Source organism: Eubalaena glacialis, chromosome 1, assembly GCF_028564815.1.
Source record: "Eubalaena glacialis isolate mEubGla1 chromosome 1, mEubGla1.1.hap2.+ XY, whole genome shotgun sequence".
Taxonomy (NCBI): Eukaryota; Metazoa; Chordata; class Mammalia; order Artiodactyla; family Balaenidae; genus Eubalaena; species Eubalaena glacialis.
In genome coordinates, this window is record NC_083716.1 from 221,145,398 (window position 1) to 221,154,932 (window position 9,535).

The following is a 9,535-nucleotide window of genomic DNA, read 5'->3' on the forward strand; positions in this document are numbered from 1 at the left end:
CACAGGACTGCCAGGGAATTCCCTTCCTGATTCTTGTTTAACCTTCTTAAAATCTACTGAGGGAAGAAAATGATAGCAATGGATTGCACTAAAGTGTATTTTAAAGGACTTTCCTGGCGGTCCAGTGGTTAAGACTCCATACTTCAATCCCTGGTTGGGGAACTAAGATCCCACATGCCGTGTGGTGCAGCCAAAAAAACAAGTGTATTTTAAGCCTTTTCTCTAAGGGAGCAATAAATGTTTGGGTCCTCTGTCTAAAGGAAGTGTAAGCATTTAAGAGAAGCCCCCATCTTGGTCCATGAAATCACCCCCTAAACATCCACAGAATCGTTCAACAGTTTTCAAATATCTTTTAAAATTGTGAAACATTTGCTGAAGCAAAATCTTACCAGCAGCCCAATATGTAAAACAGATAAAAGCTCATCTACTGGGGAGGGAGGGTGTGCCGCTCTCTCCATCCAGACAGCCACTATGGAGGTTCCCACAAAACCCCCAGGGCTCTTCCGAGAACAATCTGAAAACCTATGAAAAGTTACCAAGACTGGAAATAAGGATATCTGGTATCCAGTCCTCACTCTATCCTGATTCTGTCATTAATGAGTTACATGACCTTGAATGGGTCCTTTTACCTCTACAGATTTCCATTTTCTCATCCAAATTGAGGGAGGCAGAGTAAATAACCCCTGAGATGCTTCCAAGCCTGAGGTTCTATGAGTTCATTTCGATTCACACACTTTAATATCCCTGCCAGGACTGCATTTTCACAGAAGACAAAGTCTTAGGGCAAAGCAATAAACATCAGATTGGGGAAAGTCATCCTCTTCCCTGTAAAAGGGAGAGGTATGAAAGGAGGAGATGAGAAGGCTGTGCCCTCCTTGTCACCATGTATAAGGACAGGGTTGAATACACGGTTGCAAGGGAGGAGGCAGGGAGTCAACTGAGCAGAAGTCACAGGTCCCAGACAAATGGATGCATTTTCTAAAATACAGTCAAAACAAGTCACCCTACCCCAAAGAAAGGCCTGGCAAACAGAGGTGGCTTCCTACCTGAGTCACTGGCCATGTGTGTCCAACTGTAAGAGCCTGGAATTCAGAGACCAGAGTGACTTAACACTGAGAGAGAACTTGATTAATAAAATGAAATAGGGAAGGCACGTCACAGCCCAGCTCCTCCCTGAGCCCTGCCCATGTCTATATTTGGAGAACAGGTTAAGTCAAGCGATCACAGGGCATCAGAGACTCCCAGGGTCCACACGTCCAAGCAGGGGAACCAGGCATGAATATGGAGTTCAGGGTCCATTATCTGAATTCTCCACTCTGTAAATGACTATTTTTACTGTCTTCCTTTTCTTGCATTTACTTCCATTTATTTCCAGGCAAGCTTCCACCTTGCCTGACATGAATAAAGGGCAAAAGACTTGACTTTGCATGGTAGAGACTTCAGAATGAATTCAAAGTAGGAGGGCCTTGTAGGAGTCCTCCACTAGGGGGGCTAGGGGGCAACCCAGTGGGAAGGAGGTAAAAGATTGCACTTGACCTGTGTTTGGACAGCAAGCACACAATTATTACTTAAACTCTAGACTTCTTTGGGAAGCTTTGGTGGAGAAAGCTTGTTGGCCCATGAAATCACGCCCTAAACAGTTTTCAAATATCTCTTAAAATTGTGAAACATTTGCTGAAGCAAAATCTTTGTTGGTGGAGCTTTGGAGGGAGAACTAAACCCCCTCCACTGCCAGTCGCTCCTTGGTACAACCACTGCCAACTCACGACTGTTGATTAGAATGGCCCTGAGGCTGGGGGCCACTCCTGGAATCTGGCTGGACCACAGGGAGACCATCGGAGCTGCGGCAGTCGGTGAATGGAGGAGTGGGGGTCATGTCATTCTCCCCACTTTCAGTAATGATGGATGGCATCTCTGGGAACCTGCCTCAGCTGCTCGCAGCAGCTAATGTCTGTCCCTTAGCTTTACCTCTGGTACTTTAGTCACTTCTCCATTATAACATGAACCCTATCGTTCTGTAATGATGTGTTTACAAGTCAGCCTGTCCCACTAGACCGTGGGCTGCCAGAGACCCTCTCTAATTTTCTGCCAGGAAACAGAGTAAGTGCTCACTCAACGGTTGTAGAATAAACGACGTTAGTCATGTCTCCTTTGATTCATGCATCGTGGATCCCCACCATGATTCAGGGTGTCTATCACTTGAAGCCACACAGTCTATATAAGGTGTGCCTGAAAGCTGCACTTCCATACAGCCGAGCTAGTCTGCCTGCCCTTTCCAAACCATCCTCTACTGTTTAGAGTTGGTGCTAACCTATGGAAGCGTAAATCTGGCCCCTACCACAAATGCCGAATTTATCATGGCACTGGTACCTACAATTCTGCCACAGGCAAGCATATTTCTTAAACTAAGTCATGCTCTCCTCCTGGGTTCTCTTATCCTTTATAAGTAATAGCAAGAAGTGTAAGGAGACAATTGCCCTGGGGTTACCCATGCTTTGCTTTTACAGGTGTTGACCAATTGTGATCTGATGCCTAGACTAGAAAGAACTTGAAGATGGGGTAGTCCCTCGAGGGAGCAGACATTACTCCTATTAATCATCTAGGGAAAAGGTAGCTCCTGGAGCAGAAGATAGGGAACACAAGAGAAAACAGACTGCCCAAGTTGTGTACTGCCAAAGCCTATACCCACTCAAGTGCAAGCTGAGAGAGTATTTGCCATGAGGGGGCAGCAGTCACTGGACAGGGAAGTCTTTGCAAGGAAGAGACCCATTGAGAAAGACCAGGGAGACAGCAGCCTGATCTAATACCTGGTTTTAAACTCCTCTTCGTGTATAATTCCCTTCTGCTTTCCCAGGCCCTCACTCAAGTTGGTTCAGCATTCCAGTCTATTTCAACTAATCACTGGGGTCCTAGGGAAGGGTCTGGTACTCCCTCAAACCCGAGGAGTAAAAGGGAAGCAGCCCCTCTGGATGAGCATGGGGATGGCAATGGTGGTAACTTAGGTCTCCAGTGGGAAGACGATCTGGAGGACAAGAGTTGAAAAGAACCTTTCCCTTCATGGTGGGAAAGAGCATTTCACTGAAAGAGGGGGAAAGGCACATACAGATGTGCTTGGAATAAAATTTTACCCACTTGAAAATGTTCCGGCAAGTTCACCCACCCAACGTATCTTCCGTACGTCACTTTCCACTTATAACGGCTCCCTCTTAAATGGATCTATAATGTTCCTAATGGTGAGAGCATTTTTCCATTCTATGCAGAACATCCAGTGCCACAAAGATTGTTGTGATATGTGCAGCCCAAATGCCAGTCCTCTGACAAAATGCAGGGGCCTGTTCTTGCCATTCTCTTTTAGAAATGGCAGCTTGTATGCAAGACCATGTGAACAGCACAGTATAGCTGTAAGGATATCTATTTTGTCCCTTTGTCAGCTTTGATGCCAGCATCAGCATCTCTTCTCATCCCTGCAGAAGAATCCACTTGGACCTGGGGACCAAAGTAGAGGCAAGGGAGGTGGAGAAGAAGGTTCACCCCTCTCCCTGGTGATGGTCCCCATTGCCACAGTGACACGTTCAAGGGCAAGTATGTGACCTAAGATGATCCCACTCAGAGCCAAGTTCAGGATGGTTGTTTAATGACTGTGGAAAAGCAAGTATGTAGTCTTGTTGCTGCTGCAAATCATTTTGCTACCATAAATGGCAAACCAGTCCAGAGACAAAAACTGACACTTGCAGGAGGACGGAACAGAGAGAATCACAGAAAAACAGAGCCAGGGCCCTGAACATACCGTACCCAGAGGTCTTCTTCTCTGTGTACTTTTCAGTTACATGAGCCAGTAAATTGTCTTTGTTGTTAAGCCCAGTTCAAATGGAGTTGTCTGGTACACGCAACCAAAACTGTGCCCAACTGAGAGAGTTCTGGAACCCAACAGTGATCTAGGATGAGAGGAGAGGGGAGGGAATGTCAGTGTGTCACTAGGTCCAGGCAGACAGGTAACGGCAGGACTTGACAGGGGTGTGTCCTGGGGTTGCAGACCTCCCAGCCCTGGTTGCCAGCCTCTGGTGGAAGCCAGAGAGGAAACTTGGAGAGTGAGCAGGTGAGACCCCAGCTGAGGACACTCTCCTGAATGAACTCAGAAATCCTCACGAGGGACCGAGAAACCCCTGCTTTGGAGGCAGACAGACCATGATTCAAACATCAGCTTTCCTTTAACAGTTTTTGACCTTGGACACGTTTCTTAACATGCATCAAAATATCCTTATCCATAAAAATGGGGATACTTGGGACTTCCCTGGTGGCACAGTGAATAAGACTCCGCGCTCCCAATGAGGGGGCCCAAGTTCGATCCCTGGTCAGGAAACTAGATCCCACATGCCACAACTAAGAGTTCGCATGCCACAAGTATGGAGCCAGCCTGCCACAACTAAGACTCGGTGCAACCAACCAGATAAATAAAAAAAATTTTTTTAATGGGGATACTTGCCTCATGGAGCTATGTGATGATGAAATGGGGTAAGATCACAGGCTCTAGAACCAAATCACCTCGGTGCAAATCCCAGCTCTGTCCCTGGCCAGCTGTGTGCCTTGGGAAGCTAGATATCCACTCTGTGCCTCAGTTTTCTCCTCTGTAAAATGAGACTAAAAGCAGGAGCCAGCTCATAGGGTTGGTATGAGGATCGTTGAGTAAATTAAAGTGCTCAGTATAGTATCCGGCAGATAATAAATGTCCCATGACTTGTAACTGTCTATATACAGTCCTGTTGGGTGAATACATATCAGACTCACTAAAACATGCAAACCCTCTGACCCTGCAATCCCACTTACGTGAGGGAAGGAAAGAAGGAAAGAAGTAGGAACAGGGAGGAAGAGGGAGGATAAAGTTTATCTCGGAGTTGTTTATAATAATAAAATTTGGTAATATTTCAATACCCTTCAAAAAACTTTTTTTTACAAATTACAGTAGATCTGTAAAATGGAACACTATGTTTCTATTAAACACAATAACGTATAGCTACTATTAATGCTGTGGAAAGGTATCTATAATAGAAGCAGAATGTACAGGATGATAACATTTTGTAATAAATGTATTTATGTATGTGCACAGGCAGAAAATAAGAGAGAGTCGAAATGTCAACAGTGGTTATCTTTGGGTGCTGTGATTACGGATATTTGCTTTCTTGCTTATATCCTTTGATGTGGCCCAATTTCTAAAATGAGCATTAATTTTGCAATCAGAAAAAAAAATGTATTCAGCCATTTTCATTCAAAAGTAAATAAATAACACTCTGATGGTCATGTTCCTTCTGCTCCCTCAGATTTGCCTGTCCAGCTAGGTTGGTGATCAGATGTCCAAGACTCTGAGCTTCCTCCTAACTCCTCAACCCTTCAGTCCGCTACAGTCTCCTTCACCTCGGGGCCCAGTACCACCCACCCCGTTCTCTACTATTGTACTTTTCAGACTGGAATACACTCATTTCTAGGACTCTTTCTCCCACCAAACCGGGAATAGGCGACTCTGACACAGAGCAGTGATTAATAAAGCATCTCTTCCTTTCCTCCTTGCCCCTCTGTAAAGGATTCTATTTTACATCTGTAGTGCCCAGCAAAGTGTGTGACACATACTAGTAGATGCCAAACAGGGAGTGGGCCTGTGATTGTGCAGTAGTACAGGGCCCCATGCTCGGAAGAGCCCTGCGCTTGGGGTGTAATGCTCTGTGGCCAGACAAAATTATGATTTTATCTTGGAATTTGTGTTTCGTAATTGAGGTCTGATGGGGCAATGGAACACGCACAGGGGCTTAGAGCTCAGCTCTAGTGCAGTTCCACCTCTTGTTGCCTCCCTGGGACAAGGGGCTCAGCCTCCCAATCCCCCCACCACCAAATACCCCAAGCCTCAGGGAGTGCAACATTAGATAGAAAATAAAAAACACTCTGTCCTCCTTTTCTTTGGAGGGGGGCATACCATGCAGCTTGTGGGATCTTAGTTCCCCCACCAGGGATCAAACCCGGACCCCCTGCAGTGGAAGCGTGGAGTCCTAACCACTGGACCACCGGGGAATTCCCCAGTCTGTCCCCTTGAGAGAAAGACCATGGAAGAAAGAAACAAGCTTTTTCCTGCTTTTTGAACAAGGGGCCCTGCATTATCATTTTGCATTGGGTCCTGCAAATTATGCAACCAGCCCAGACACCAAATAAATATTTCTTAGGTGGGTGAAATATTGAAGGAGTGGAGAAGAGATAAATGGCAGACTGGACTTTTTACCTGAGTTCAGGTGATGGCAACTCCATCCTTCCAACAGCTCAGGCCAGAATTCGTGGACTCATCATTGACACGTCTTTATCTCTTACACCCAACATTCAGTCTACCAGAAAATTCTGCTAACTCTACCAAAATAAATTCCAACTCCTATTTTCTCAACTCCTCTACTGCTATTGCCCTGGCCCCTGCCACCATCCCTTCTCACCTAAATCGCTAAGGTGACCTCCCAGTCTCCCCTGTGTCTGCCCCTTCTCTCCTACAGTCTGTTCTCATCACACCAGCCAGAGTAATCTGTTTATGTTTTAAGTCAGATCGTGTCATGCCTTCTTACTACCCTCCAATGTCTCCAAAGGATGAATTTTACTGCTTTCATTTTTTTAAGTGCATTTTAAGTAACTGCACAGTGGAGAAACCAGACAAACACTACCTTCATTCACCAAGTGAGTAAGGCTGATGCCACCAGGGATGCTGTGTGGGTCTCACGTACCCTCGAGACGATGTGAAGTGAAGGGCACCTCACCTCCGTGGTAGTCTCTCCAAAAACCCATCACCCCGTCTAATCATGAGGAAAACATCAGACATGCCCAGATTGGGGCATATTCTACACAATACCTGGCCAGCACTCCTCAACTCTGTCAAGGTCATGAAAAGCAAGGAAAGACTAAGCAAAACCATCACAGACCAAGGAGATTGGGGAGCCATGCCAACTGAATGCCATGGGGAACCCTGGATTGGATCTTGGTACAGAAAGAGGAGATAATGGAAAATCTATAAAAATCCAGGTAAAATCTGGAGTTTAGTTAATACTTGCTATTAACGTTGTTACTTATTTTGTTTTATTGACTTTTTTTTTTTTAATTTTTATTATTTTTTTGGCTGCATTGGGTCTTCATTGCTGCCGCGGGCTTTTCTCTAGTTGCGGCGAGCGGGGGCTACTCTTTGTTGCCGTGTGCGGGCTTATTGTGGTGGCTTCTCTTGTTGTGGAGCACAGGCTCTAGGCGCGTGGGCTTCAGGAGTTGTGGCACGAGGGCTCAGTAGTTGTGGCGCACGGGCTTAGTTGCTCCGTGGCGTGTGGGATCTTCCCGGACCAGGGCTCGAACCCATGTCCCCTGCATTGGCAGGCAGATTCTTAACCACTGCACCACCAGGGAAGTCCCAGAGCTTTATTTTTTAAATCAGGAACAGGTACTGAATTTTGTCAAAGGCCTATCAAGATAGTCATATGGTTTTTTTTTTTTTCTTCTTAGATATATTAGCATGTGAATTATATTAATGGTTTTCTAACATTGAGTAATGCTTGCATTGGGGGTGACATAGCCCACTTAATCATGAAAAAAAGTGAATTTGATAAAAGTGAAGGTCCTTAAATAGCCTTTAAGGCTTTCTCCATCACTCCTCCACCCCCTGCACTCTGGGCCACAAACCCGGTGGCTTAAACAACAGAAAAGTATTTTCTCACAGTTCTGGAAGCTGGAAGCTCAAGACCAGGGTGTCAGTAGGGTTGGTTCCTTCCAAGGGCTGCGAGGGAGAATCTGTTCCAGGCCTCTCCCCTAGCTTCTGGTGGTTTGCTAACAATCTCTGGCATTCCTTGATTGTGGAAACATCACTACAGTCTCTGCCTTCATCTTCACATGGTGTTCTCCTTGTGTGCATGTGTTTGTGTCCAAATTTCCCCTTTTTATAGGACAACAATTATGTTGGATTAGGGACCCTCTGATGACCTCATCTTAATTAATTAATCTGCAAGGACCCTATTTCCAAATAAGGTCCCATTTTTTTTAATTTAAAATTTATTTATTTTATTTTTTTATTTTTGGCTATGTTGGGTCTTCGTTGCTGCGCGCGGGCTCTCTCTAGTTGCGGCGAGCTGGGGCTACCCTTCGTTGCGGTGCGCGGGCTTCTCACTGTGGTGGCTTCCCTTGTTGCCGAGCACGGGCTCTAGGCGCACGGGCTTCAGTAGTGTGGCGCACAGGCTTCAGTAGTTGTGGCACACGGGCTTAGTTGCTCCACGGCATGTGGGATCTTCCCGGACCAGGGCTCGAACCTGTGTCCCCTGCATTGGCAGGCAGATTCTTAATAAGGTCCCATTTTGATGTAGTGGAGGTTAGGGCTTCAACATATGAATCTGGGGGGAAGGGACACAATTCAGTCCATAATACTCTCTAATCGTATCCTCTTTTGTCCCTTAGAGCTCTGCTCTGGCCACACTGGCCTGCTGGCTTTGCTCCTGCCTTAGGGCATTGCCTCCACAGTTCACGCTTCTGGTAATGCTCTTCTGTAGATGCTCCTGCAGGTAATTCCCTCGCCTCCTCCAAGTGTTTGCTCAGATGCTACCTTCTCACTGGGGCCCAGCCTGTCCACCTATTTACAGTTGCATCACCATTGCTGGGTGTCCCTAACCCTGCTTTATTTTACACGTTTCTCCCCCTCAGCACTTACCACTTTCTAACATACTATATAATCTACTTGTTTACTATAGACTCTATTGTTTATTGTCTGTCTCCTCTCTAGAACATAAGCTTCATGGGGGCAGTGATCCTTATCTATTTTTATCACTGTATCCCAAGTGCCTATGAGACAGCTTGGCAATTAGGGTGCCATAAAAAGTTGTTGACGAAAGAAAAGGAAAGAAAGATGGATTATATTTCTAGACACTGGGAGACCCACGAGTGGCTTGCCTTCTGTTTATCTCACATCTGGCCTCTGGGAAATTACCCTGGAGGGAAAGTAGACCCCACCATGGCTTTGGACAACATGAGACCCCAAGCGATGCTGACAGCACCTGAGATCTAGCAAGAGTGAGAAAAAGAATCTACTCCTGGTGGCCAGGGACTGTAGTTGCAAGATTAATCCGGAAGAGGGCAGCATTACCTTCAATTCAAAACAAACACTGGGAGGGGGCCGGCAGGCAGGCGAGGGGCGGGGCGGGGCGGGCAGTGAAATAATCCACGTGGAAATAACCCTCTACCCGCTAGAAGTTGGATTAGGCAGCCAATGTCTAGAACCTAACACCACCTTTTAAGGTCTGCAAACCTTTTCGCATACATTCATTCTACATTCATTCTCCCCTTAACGTCCTCCCAGATGAGAGTTTAGCAATTGCCAGAGCGTGAGCGCGGCTTGAGGTGAGTAGTTGAAGTTTACCACCTGTTTGGTCGTATCTCACAAACTTGTCACAGGCTTCATGAATAGCTGTCCCTGTGGCCATCCCCTTCCTCCGCAGACCCTTCCTCCAGACCAGCGGTTCTCAGCCTCTTTGTGTGAACCCACGCTTTT